Genomic DNA, 13085 nt, shown 5'->3' with positions numbered 1-13085 from the left:
CTCTTTCCCTTATAAGTCACATGCTGTTTTTCTTACTTGCCTATTTCAGATTAGGAAGGAAGCCCGCACTGATATGACCATCAGCACGAAGGAAGTTTACTAGAGAATGTCCTCAGGATTAACACTAGCTGAGGGGTGGGGGAGGAAAGAACGGAAAATCGGGTAAAGAGAGAAGTTGAGCTGTGATGCAGCCGCAACAAAGCTTTACCAACCCTGAAGGGAGCACTGCAGCTGATCTTAAGTGGGGAGAAGAAACTGCATCTTTTAATCCTAGAGCTGACCAGTTCCCTAGAAAGTGGATATGGTGTTGGGCATTGTGGCTTTCCTCAGCCAAGTAAGTTACTGAAGAGGTCATTAAAAGTGCGATCTGTTAAGCAACAGTTTCATAGCAGCTAGTGACATTTCAAAAATAAAATAAAACTTTAGGTTCAATAATTTTTCTAGAATATGTCTCAATGTTGGTCATTCCAGTTCAGTATTCTCAGAGACATAACATACTCTTTCAATTTGCAGTTTCAAGCTATTCCTTATTTTAAGAAACATAAATTCTTGTTTTTTAGCATTTGTTTTACTCTCTTGTTTTGGTTTCTAACATCAGGGACTCCCATTATACCTATACTGGATCTTGATCTTTCTTGCTTTTTTTAGTCTCTTACATCGTCTCTTCTCCTTAAGGTATCATCTGTCATGTTTAGCAGTTTTTATATTTTTCCCGGTTTAGCCCTCATTTCTGAAAAGATCTAATCTTCTAATTGTTTCCTGAGTTCTGTCACTAAATTTATGAATATTTCTAAATCTGATTTATATTTCCTAGTTCTTATTTATGTTTTCTTTCTTCTAAATGAGAATAAGTTTATAGTTTATCCTGGGGCTTCCCAGCAGGCGCTACTGGTAAAGAACCTGCCTGCCAATACAGGAGACCCAAGAGACACAGGTTCAATCCCTGGGTTGGGAAGATCCCCTGGCGTAGGAAATGGACACTCATTCCAGTATTCTTGCCTGGGAAATCCCTTGGACAGAGGAGCCTAGCAGTCTATAGTCCATGGAGTCACAAAAGAGTCAGATACAACTGAACACAATAGCCTTATATTCTGTTTTAGAGCCTATCTTTCTGGTATATTTCCATTACCTGTAGGGATATTATTTATTATCTTTTTTTCTTTTAATAATTCTGTATGAAATTTAACCTCAGGTCTTTTCTGTGTTCTTTTTGTGTGAAACTAATTTTCCCCAACTTTAGAAAGAAATGTGGTTCAGGGAAGCTCTTACTCCACAGAGGATTCTGTTATATACTGCTTCTTGTAGTTTTAAAAAATATGGTTGTTTGCTTCTGAGATTTCCTGGCTCTTTTCCTTTTCTCACTTTTGTCTGGACCTCCTATTATTTCATCTCCATGGTCCCTATTCTTAACAATCTTGATTCAACTCCCAGAAGTTTCTCCTTTGGGCATGGACCTACCTGTAAAGAAGATTTGGTAGGTTAGTTTTGAGAATTTATTGCAAATTTAATACTACAGACCCATTGGTATTTACAATAGGCCTGTTTCACTAATTTACAATTACATTGAGAAAAACCTCTCCTAATTTCAGCTGCTCATCTGAAATTGGCCCATGACACTTCCCACCACACTGTGTGAGCTATTTTTAATTTCTCCTGTTCTCAGGTATTTCAGGCTAACTATCACACAAATACTAAAACTATGCAGATCTTGGCTGGTAGTAGCTTGTATTCACTCTTTTATTGCTTGAGAATTGTGTTATTCAGTTTTATTTAAAATATCATCTATGGGTTTTTGATTTTGCTGTCTAGCCATTCTTTTTTTCATGTTGGGTTTTGGAAAGATTAGAAAACAATGTAGCTGATACTGCTGCCTCTCTTCCAGAAAAAATTTTAATTTGTTTTCTAGATGCTAAAAGTATGAAACAGTCTGAATAAAATGTGAATGAAAAAAAAGTGGAATAAGAGGTCTATGGTAAAAGATGCATTTTATATTTCATTAAAAGTACCTAGACTCCAAATTTTACCCCAAAGGCCACCAGACCTTTTTAAAGTGTTTCATTTCCTAGGTCAAATTTACTCTCTTGTAAACTGTTTCAGCCATGAATAAACTTCTGGCTTTGCTGTGACTCACTTGGGTTCAACTCTGGCTAAGCCATGGTTTATTTCTGTGAACCTGCGGAATGTTTGTTAAATTATCTGAGGTTCACTTAAAATTTAAACAAAATTATATTCATCTTATGAATTTAATTTTCCAAGAATATTTTTATAATCTTTTTCTCTCACCTCTCATCCCCCCAACAACCAATACATATCACAAAGTCCAGTTACTATTCCTTAATAGGTAATTTTTGAATTTTCTCTCTTCATTTCCACCACTACTGTTCCAGGCATCTTAATGCCAACTATCATATTCCATTTCTTGAGCCACTTAAATACTCTCCTCAATTACCTGCCAACATGCTCTTTGGCCCCTTCTGTCCCCATTCCTTAAACTCAGCCAGAATAATTTCAAAACACGATTTTGTCAACCTCTTGCTTAAATAACATTGACTACAGCAAATCTTCTCTTAAAATTCTTCAAGGTTTCCCATTGGCTCTAAGATTTAGGTGAAACTTGTTTTGCATTAAAAATAAATCTTTCCTCTGTCTATCTTTCAAGCTTATCTTACCTGGCTGTCTTCATTTGCCATCTCAGTGTTGGTCACACTGCTCTGCTTTCTGCTCCTTGTCCTCGCCATACTCCTTCTCTTCAGGGATTTTTCACATGATCTGTCTCTTCTTGAAATACTATTCTCTCCCTTCTTCACCAAATTAACTTCTAAAGATGCTTCCTATCTCAGTGTAAGCATCAGTTTCTCCAGGAATTTTTTCCTGCCCTTCTGAGCAAAGCAGATCACGTATAGTACCATGGACCTCTTCTTCAAAACATACAATAAATAGCACGTATTTATTAAAGTATATAATTACTGCCTCCATTCCTATAGTGCTTAAACTCCATGAAGACAGGGAGCATTTTTGTTTACCATTGTAATCCCAGCACAAAGCCTGCATGTAGTATTTAGGAAAGTTTTATTATGAATAAATGAGTAAGCAAACATTTTTAATATTGTTGTGAAGATCAGAAAAGTTTACTTGTATTCTGAATTGGCCTAAGTTGTTTTGTTTTAACAAGTACTTAGTTTCTTTTAAATAAATACTGTGTGCATGCTAAGTTGCTTCAGTCATGTCTGACTCTTTGCAACCCCTTGGGCTGTAGCCCACCAGGCTTCTCTATCCATAGGATTCTCCAGGCAAGAGTACTGGAGTGGATTACCATGCCCTTCTCCAGGGGATCTTCCCAACCTAGGAATTGAACCTACCTCTCTTATGACTCTTAGGCGGGTTCTTTACCAGCTGAGACACTGTGGTTGGGAAGATCAGCCACTGATCCCTGGGTTGGGAAGATCCTCTGGAGATGGAACCAGCTACCCACTCTAGTATTCTTGCCTGGAGGATCCCATGGACAGAGGAGACTGACAGGCTACAGTTCAGGGATGGGGTTGCAAAGAGTCGGACACGACTGAGCAACGTTCACTTTAACTCTTACGTCTCCTGTATTGGGAAACCCAAATAAATCTTAGTAGCCACCAAACTGCTAAAAGTAATGGAGTTAGTTGCTTGCTCCCAATCTTACTAAAGGGCTTCCCAAGTTGCGCTAGTGGTAAAGAATCCACCTGCCAATGCAGGAGATGTAAGAGATGTGGGAAATCCCATGGACAGAGGAGACTGACAGTCTATAGTCCATGGCGTTAACCTGCAAAGAGTTGGACACAGCTTAGCAACTAAGACAATAACAAAATGCTGTGAAGCTTTGTCATGTTTACAGGACTGTTTTTGTTAATTAGCTTGTTTATTTTGTAGCAAAATGTGATCTGAGACTTGTTTTCATTAAAAGCTTTTTGTGAGATTGCCTGTGTGTGCTAAGTCACTTCAGTTATGTCTGAATCTTTGCAACCCTATGGACTATAGCCCACCAGGTTCCTCTGTTCCTAGGATTCTCCAGACAAGAATACTGGAGTGGATTGCCATGCCCTGTGTTATTTTTGTCACTAAGTTGTGTCCAACTCTTTGCAATCTCATGGACTGTAGCCTGTCAGGTTACTCTGTCCATGGAATTTCCCAGTCAAGAATGTTGAAATGGGTTGCCGTTTCCTTTCCCAACAGCCTTCTGTACTTTTTGGCTATTTGAGAAAGCCATTGACAGCTATGCCTGAGGCAAAACCAAAGTGCTCCTGACCTGAAATTCTTAATCTCTATGTGACATTTGGGGAGAATTTCCCTTAGGTTGTAATAATTAGGCTGCTTAGAGTTCCAGAGGTTTCTGAACCATATGAAGTCAGAATGATAGCCTTAAAGCAAAAATCATCAAAAACCCTAACAGGTTTTAGATTCCTGATTGATTTCTTTGCCCTAGATTATCGGTTGTGTAAAAGCCTGGAATTCTAAGATAAAAGAGTGCAATAAAGAATAATGCAGTTCCTATGTATATGTGATTACTATAGGAATAAAGCAAATAAGTAGAAAGGAACTTCCCTCATTTTCAAAAAATCTGAGGTCATTGTTCCCTAGCTCTATAATTGTAGCTCCAAACAATCCAGATAATTATGATTTATAATGAACATTTCCAGAGCACCTGAAGGCTGAGGTTCCTTGTACCCAGAGTGGATGAGTCACTCTTAACTTGTTTGTGCAATACTGACAGGAAAACAACAAGATCATATCTCCCTCTTGAGCTAATAATAAGGTGACATACACTTAATCAAAATAAAGGGCACTGAAATAATTCAAAGGGGTCAATCCTCAAAGGAATCATTAAGAGGTGTCCTCTTGTTACCAGAAAAACAAATTTCAGGAAAGGATATAATAATCATTCAGATGAGATTAGTTGTTCAAAATGGAATGATTTCACTTCCCTAAGGAATGTTTAATAAGTCTGGGGATATTTTTGGTTGTCACTATTGGGTGCTACAGGCCTCTAGCACATAGGGGTAGAGATATGGATAAGCCTTCTGCATCACACAGGATGGTCCCTCACAACATGAAATTCATTATCCAACACAAAATGTCAGTAGCAATGCTATTGAGAAACTCTGGGCTAGATCATAGATGAGGAACAGTTGGAGCTTTTTTAGGACCTGCCATCATCAGACCCATGCAGGGTGTTGAGACATAATGCCAAGTTGCCAAGTAGCTGAAGCCAAGCTAAGCCCAAGTATTTTCTATTCCATCACACCCTCATCTAATATAAAATCTGGTTTTCTCTCCTCTGTAACCTAAGGTGAAGATTCGTAAAGGTAAACCTTACAGTGCTTCCCTGGTAGCTCAGCTGGTGAAGAATCTGGCTGCAATGCAGGAGACCCTGGTTTGAGACCCTGGTTTGATTCCTGGGTTGGGAAGATCCACTGGAGAAGGGATAGGCTGCATACTCCAGTATTCGTGGGCTTCCCTTGTTTCTCAGCTATTAAAGAATCCTCCTGCAATGTAAAAGACCTGAGTCTGATCCCTGGGTTGGGAAGATCCCTTGGAGAGGGAATGGCTACCCTTTCCAGTATTCTGGCCTGGAAAATCCCATGGACTGTTATAGTCCATGGGTTCACAAAGAGTCAGACACTACTGAGTGACTTTCACTTTCACCTTCAAACCTTACAGTGATGCAAGACATTTAAATGAAGATTAAAAATGTCACTTGGTTTTTAAGGCAGATATTTTTGTTCTTGTACATTGTCTTTAAAACAGCCTTCCTCAATTTTATTATTCTATCTTCCTCTACCCTTCTCTTTCCCTACCTCTCATTATCCTTCTCATCTCTCTTTGTTTTTTAGATATTTTGATGTGGACCATTTTTGTAAGTCTTCATTGTATTTGTTACAACGTTGCTTTTGTTTTATGTTTTGGTTTTTTGGCCCCGAGGCATGTGGGACCTTAGTTTCCTGACCAGGGATTGAACCCACATCACCTGGATTAGAATGTGAAGTCTTAACCACTGGACAACCAGAGAATTCCCTCATCTCTATTAACAACTCAGCATATAGCCTTTTGTAGTTTTCTATGCTCATACAGATATAGATATGTAAATATTCAGTGTAAGTATTCATACATACAAGTGTATCTTTTTTTTTACAAATATTTCTTTTTTACAAGTGTATCTTCATATTATGCATAATTTGCTACAACTTGCTTTTCTCACTCAAAAATATTTCATGGAAATCTCTCAAAGACAACTTTTACAGTTCTCTTTCTTCTTTTTTAAAAATCTTTCTTCTTTTAATGGTGTCAATTGTCTTTGATTTATTCAGTCATTCTCTGGTTGACAGCATATTTTATTGTTCCATGGTAAAACATTTTAAAACAATATCCCTCTGCAAATATTATGTCCGAAGGTTTAGTGGGATTGCGTATTTGAGAATCTAGAATGAATACTCCAAGTACATCTGAAGGTAAGACAAGCCTTTTTAGATAAGACTAGAAATTAAAAATCTAAAGATGCGTTTGTATATACATACATATATACATAAAGAAATGGGAATACCTGTATGCAGATCAAGAAGCAACAGTTAGAACCCTGAATGGAACAACTGATTGGTTCAAGGTTCAGAAAGGAGAACAACAGGGCTTTTGCTGTCACCCTGTTTGTTTAATCTATATGCTGAGCATAGCATGAGAAATGCCAGGCTGGATGAGTTACAAGCTGGAATCAACATAGGTGGGAGAAATATCAGCAACCTCAGATATGCAGGTGATACCACTCTAATGGCTGAAAGCAGAGAGGATCTAAAGAGCCTCTTGATGAGGATGAAGGAGGAGAGTGAAAGAGCCAGCTTAAAACCAAGATCATGGCATCTGGCACCATTACTTCATGGCAAATAGAAAGAGGGAAGATGGAAGTAGTGAAAAATTTCCTCTTCTTGGGCTCTAAAATTACTGTAGATGGCAACAGCAGCCATGAAATTAGAAGACAATTCCTTCTTGGCAGGAAGTGAAAGTGAAAGTGAAGTCGCTCAGTTGTGTCTGACTCTTTGCAACTCCATGGACTGTAGTCTACCAGGATTCTCCGTGGGATTTTCCAGGCATGAGTACTGGAGTGGGTTGCCATTTCCTTCTCCAGGGGATCTTCCCAACCCAGGGATCGAACCCGGGCCTCCCGCATTGTAGGCAGACGCTTTACTGTCTGAGCCAGCCTAGACAGTGTGTTGAAAAGCAGAGACATTACTCTGCCGACAAAGGTCTGTATAATCAAGGCTATGGTCTTCCCAGTGGTCACATATGGTTGTGATCCATAAGTTCTGTAAGTATAGAACTGTATGAACCGTAAAGAAGGCAGAGCACCGAACTGATGCCTTCGAACTGTGGTGCTGAGGAAGATTCCTGAGAGTCCCTTGGAGATAAAATCAAGTCAATTTTAAGGGGAATCACCCCTGACTACTTGTTGGAAGGACTGATGCTGAGGCTGAAACTCCAATATTTTGGTCATCTGATGCAAACAGCTGACTCATTGGAAAAGTCCCTGATGCTGGGAAAGATTAAGGGGAGAAGGAAAGGAGGGCATCAGAGGATGAGATGACTGGATGGCATCACCGAAGAAATGGATATGAACTTGGACAAACTTTGGGACATGGTGAGGGACAGGGAGGCCTGGCATGCTGAAGTCCATGGAGTCACAAAGAGTCAGACATGATTGGGTGACTGAACAACAACAGCACACATATATAATTTTAAATGTTAATTAGAACTTTAAAAAATTTTAATTAACAGTGTATGTGGAAAATACAAACATTCTCAACAAATGATTATTTTTGGAAAATGTAACATAGAGGGTGAGCAAAAGGAAATATTATTATAATTTTTTATTTTTTATTATTATAATTTTTAAATAGCTTTTTAACTTACAAGAAAATTTGATATGAGACATGCAGAGGCAACTGATTGAAAATCATATGCAAATGGGCTACCAAACACCGGAAAAGATGTTCAAATTCTGTAGAAGCCACATAATTACAAAATCAAGTAGCAATGTACTCTCTCTTTGAACCCAAGAGACTGGCAAAGGATATAAAGGATCATAACACCTGCTGGAGAGAATGTGAGGAAATGAATATTCTTATGCACTGTTGGTGATAACGCAAAATTTTAAATCTGTTTGGAAAACAGCCTAGCTTAATTAAAAAAAAAATCATATCTGCTCACAGAAGCAACTATTGCTAAGTGGTTTGTAAGATAGCAAAGGAGGAAGCAGGCTTCTCAGGTGGCGCTAGTGGTAAAGAACCTGCTTGCCAATGCAAGAGACACAAGAGATGTGGGTTCAATCCCTGGGTGAGGAGGATCCCTTGGAGGAGGGCATGGCAACCCATGCCAATATTCTGGCCTGGAAAATCCCATGGACAGAGGAGTCTGGAGGGCTACAGTCCATAGGATTGCAAAGAGTTGGACATGACTGAAGCGACTTAGCACAGCACAGCACAGCAGGAAGGAGTTCTATTCATAATTTTAAAGTGCAAGTAAAATGGAAAAATGAAAGCCAGAAATGGGTTTTGACACACCTAAACCTCCTCAGAGGATGGTTCTGCAATTGTATCTCTTTCCTGAGGTGCTGGACCCTCTAGTGAAAGTCTAGTGAAAGTGAAAGTCGCTCAGTTGACTCTTTGAGATCCCTTGGGCTATACAGTCCATGGAATTCTCCAGGCCAGAATACTGGAGTGGGTAGTCTTTCCCTTCTCCAGGGGATTCCCAACCGAGGAATTGAACCCAGGTCTCCTGCATTGCGGGCGGATTCTTTTTACCAGCTGAGCCACAAGGGAAGCCCAAGAATACTGGAATGGGTAGCCTATCCCTTCTCCAGCAGATCTTCCCTGACCCAGGAATTGAACCTGGGGTCTCCTGCATTGCAGGCAGATTCTTTACCAACTGAGCTTTCAGGGAAGCCCAAAGGCTGGCTTGTCAGGAGTGGGATTCGAACCCTCACCTCCAGGGGAGACGGCAACCTGAACGCAGCACCTTAGATCGCTAGTCCATCCTGAGAGCAAGTCTAGTCCTGGTGTAATCGTGGCGGGGAAAACATGTCGGACACCCCACATGTAAACTGTGAGTTGGTGGTATTCCAGACACAAAGGCAGGATTCAGTGCTACGTTAGAAGTGGGAAAACCATCAAGTGCGAGTGAATTCTAATTTGGGGGTAAATCGGAAATCAGCACCCATGGGGTCTGAAGAATGGAAGGCACAGGGAGCAGTGAGAGAATAGTCTGGAGCATTTGTCACGCCTGAGATGCTATCCTTCGAGCAGGGTGAACTGGTCCAGCCTACGAGGGTCCTGCCCAGTGGAGAAGAGAGTCCTGGGTGAGCAAAAGGCGAATTCATGAATGGTGCTTGAGAGGTTCATCTCTTGTTTTCCCACTTGATTTAAGCGGTAGGCTCACAAACCTGGATGGTGTCTTGGAAGTCATTTCGGAAGGAAGAGAACTCTGATACTGGAGCATTAGAATGTATATACACGGGGACTGGCTTTGTCAACTCATTTTGACTTGAATGGGGACAGATTCCAGTACAGATTATTTGTTGAGGTCATAGCACAGTGAAGATGTTCCGAGAAATTTCCAAACCTGGATTTGGGATGAGCTGTCTCATAAGAGTAAATGTTATTGTTAAGTTGATCAGTAGTGTCTAATTCTTTGCCACCCAATGGACTGTAGCCTGCCAGGTTCCTCTGTCCATGGGATTTCCCAGGCAAGAATACTGGAGCAAAGTATTTCCTTCTCCAGGGCATCTTCCAGGATTAGGGATTGAACCTGCATCTCCTGCATTGGCAGGTGGATTCTTTACCACTGAATCACCAGGGAAGCCCAAATGTTCTCTACCAGGTGTAAAAACGATAGCTAGTGGGAAGTTGCTATATAGCACAGGGAGCTTAGCTTGGTGCTCTGCAGTGAGCAGGGTGGGATGGGGGGCTCAAGGGCGAGGGGATATAAGTATAGTTGATACACTTTGCAACCATGGGGTTGCAAAGAATCAGACATGACTGAGTGACTGAACTGACTGACTGATGCACTTTGTTGTACAGCAGAAATTAACACAACATTGTAAAGCAACTATACACCAATAAAAGAAAAAAAAAAAGGGCTTCCCAGGTGGCATTAGTGGTAAAGAACCTCCTGCCAGTGCGGGAGACACAAGAGACCCAGGTTCGATCCCTGGGTTGGGAAGGTCCCCTGGAGGAGGGCGTGGCAACCCACTCCAGTGTTCTTGCCTGGAGAATTCCATGGACAGAGGAGCCTGGTGGAGCTACAGTCCAAAATGTCACAAAGAGTCAGACACAATCGAAGCAACTTAGCACTTGCACAGAAGAATGAAAAGAATTAAATGTTCTTTCAGGAACAACGTGATAGGCTCTTTTCAATCATGGCTGTTTCAGAAAACGTGAATATATACAATTAGTATGAGTACAGGGGAACATGTAAGGATAAATCATGTTTCAGGTCAGCTCTGATGAGGAGATATGACTATCCTGAAGTCCTCTATCACTTTCTGTGTTCACACGACTCCCAGGCCAGATGCCAGCATTGGTCCTCCAGAGCTGGTTTGCAGCACAGGGTGTGCAGCAGCCCACTGAACTATATAAGGAAGGGGGAGCCTCTGCTTCCTTCATTCTTCTTCCTAATTACTGCTGAACAGCCTACACACCTGCCAAAATAATTTGAAAGGAGCTTGGTGTTAGAGCAAGGTCTGAGCCATGTATGGACTAACAATGGGGCCCCAATATGCAGGCCCGTCTCAGCAATCACTGAGATTTATGATATTAATACCCACAATTTCTCATAAAAGCAACAGAGGGTGTGCTTCCTATATGTCAGTGGAATTTGGCTTGGATCCCCAGCTTCGGCTCCTATAATCGAAGCCAATAAGGCTACCCTCCTCCCCACCGGACAGAGACGAGTATGTTTAGAATTGTCCCCTGTCTTGGGATAGCCACTCTGTCTCGGACGTTCCTTCTCCCTTGACACTGTAGTGAGCCAAACTCTGTCATTTCTGCTTAGGGTCATACTTAGCAGGAAGATGTTAACCGTAAGACTTTCTAAGTCTAAGAGCCCCGGGAAAAACTTGGCTGAAAGTCCAGGTTTTGAGGACATTAGACTCGGAATGGATATGTTGACAGATCGTGTGCAGCCAAGAATAAACCTGCTTTTGTGCAGCTGAGTCACAAGACCCTTTGGTTAACTCGTTAATAACTGAAAACCCAGTAATAAGTTCCATATTTCACGAGCAGAGTCTCATACCAGAGATATTTCTCCATCAGTGTGTACATACGCTGGACTTATATATCATATTTGTAATGGCTGCAGGTATATTCTGAGTTCTCCATGCTTTTTTAGGTACCAGATGTGCCTGCTACAGATAATGTTCAGATGTCTCATGCCTTTCTAGAATGTGGGGGTTTGCTTTGATTCTTTTCTAACACAAAACACAGATCTTAAATGGAATTAGTGTTTCACACGACAGACTGTTCTATGGCACTACTATAATCGAACAGTTGTCAAAAATCCACTTTTTGGATGAAGAAGACTTGGTAGAAGGGCTTCATTCTTTAGAAGAGATATTACTTTCATGACAAACGAGAGAAAAAACAATTACCATTTTAAATGAAACAAAGAAAATGAGGCTCTGGAAAACTTCTGTTAGTTCTGCAGCAAAGGCAACTTTTAAGAGTTGCCAAGAGACTTTAGTTAAAGAGAGAGAATTAACATGGATATGTCACGGTTATGTGACACATAGGAACTGTGAAATTCTAGCCTGTAGAAATTTTAAGGAGTTCTCTGGGAAACTAAAAATCTAGGGCAGGAGTTCCATTTCTAGCAGCATGGGGAGCAGATATAATTTTGAACAATATTAACAAGAAAAAGTTTTAAATGCAATACAAATTGTACTTAAAAAATTTGTGTATTTGAATCTAATTCATGGGGTTTAGGGAGAAGGAAATGGCAGCCCACTCCAATTTACTTGCCTGGAGAATCCTGTGGATGGAGGAGCCTGGTGGGCTGCTATCCATAGGGCCGCACAGGGTCGGACACGACTGAGGTGACTTAGCATGCATGCATGCATTGGAGAAGGAACTGGCAACCCACTCCAGTATTCTTGCCTGGAGAATCCCAGGGACAGAGGAGCCTGGTGGGCTGCCGTCTATGGGGTCACATGGAATTGGACACGACTGAAGTGACTTAGCAGCAGCAACAGCAGCATGGGGTTTAGAGCACAATGAATATATTAACCAATTAGTAACATAAAATAGTAAGATGGTAATCTAAGTTAAGGTTTTCAAAGTTCCTTAAACTATTCTGGAATAGAATTCAAAATATTCATTAATTATAGATACTAGTATGTTATTATATATACATAGAAAATTTCTATGATAACTGCAAAAGAATCCAGACTATACACCTTCTAAAAATTAGGGGTAGACAAAGTCAAGCATTATAAAATAAGCAAGGAAATGACAAGAAACAGAGAAAAAACAGAATAGAAAACTTACAGTGAGTTAGAGCTACATCAATATTAATGAAATTATCATGATAAATGTAAATTGTTTTTCTGTTCAAAGACAAAGATTGTAAGCTAAAATATATCTTTCTAATTCAAATATCTTATGTTTACAACAGATATCTCCAACATTTCTAAGATCTCTAAGACATCTCTAAAACATCTAAAAGGTTTTCCTTTTAGATGGCTCAGATGGTAAAAGTGTCTGCCTGCAATGCGGGAGACCCGAGTTCGATCCCTGGGTTGGGAAGATCCCTGGAGAAGGAAATGGCAACCCACTCTAGTACTCTTGCCTGGAAAATCCCACGGACGAAGGAGCCTGGTAAGCTAAAGTCCATGGGGTCGCAAAGAGTCTGACACAACTGAGAGACTTCACTTTCTTTCTCTAAAACATAAGGACATGGAAAAGATTAAAGTAAATTAATGGAAAAAATATATTCCAGGCATTCACCAATCAGAAGAAACCCTATGAAATTTTATTGTCAGAAGGATAAGACTTTAACAAAAAGCATTATTAAAGATA

This window comes from Bubalus bubalis, chromosome 5, assembly GCF_019923935.1.
Source record: "Bubalus bubalis isolate 160015118507 breed Murrah chromosome 5, NDDB_SH_1, whole genome shotgun sequence".
NCBI lineage: Eukaryota > Metazoa > Chordata > Mammalia > Artiodactyla > Bovidae > Bubalus > Bubalus bubalis.
This window is presented reverse-complemented; position numbering follows the sequence as displayed.